The sequence below is a fragment of the Sinocyclocheilus rhinocerous genome, unplaced genomic scaffold (genome assembly GCF_001515625.1).
Source record: "Sinocyclocheilus rhinocerous isolate Xijiao unplaced genomic scaffold, SAMN03320098_v1.1 scaffold1965, whole genome shotgun sequence".
Classification (NCBI taxonomy): Eukaryota; Metazoa; Chordata; class Actinopteri; order Cypriniformes; family Cyprinidae; genus Sinocyclocheilus; species Sinocyclocheilus rhinocerous.
The window spans coordinates 315479-315748 of record NW_015625577.1 but is presented as its reverse complement, the minus strand read 5'-3'; the positions used below and the strand labels follow the sequence as shown (position 1 = coordinate 315748).

Sequence of the window (270 nt, the reverse complement as noted above, 5' to 3'; positions counted from 1 at the left end):
TGTTATGGCTGTGGCCTGGGTCCTGCTGTGCTCTTCCTGCTCCGGGTCCCTCCTGTCTCCTCCCTGGCTCCTCCCTCCGTCGTCTCCTCCCTGGAATCTGTCCGCCGGCCCCCTCCCGGGTTCCCACCCACTCCCCTCCCCATGTTGTTTCTACATTGCGAGGACGCACCTTCCGGGAGGGGGGGGAGTAATGTCACGCCCCTGGACTTTTGTGTTGTGTTTTCCCTCCCCAGGTGTGCTGTGTTCCCTTTAATTAGTCATTCCTTGCAC

At 60.7% G+C, this 270-nt stretch overlaps 1 protein-coding gene across 1 annotated transcript in view; it reads left to right on the top strand.

Moving 5' to 3' along the window:
• Positions 1–270, top strand: part of LOC107751997 (neuronal tyrosine-phosphorylated phosphoinositide-3-kinase adapter 2-like) — a 40345-nt gene that overhangs the window by 4465 nt on the left and 35610 nt on the right. The window lies entirely within an intron of this gene.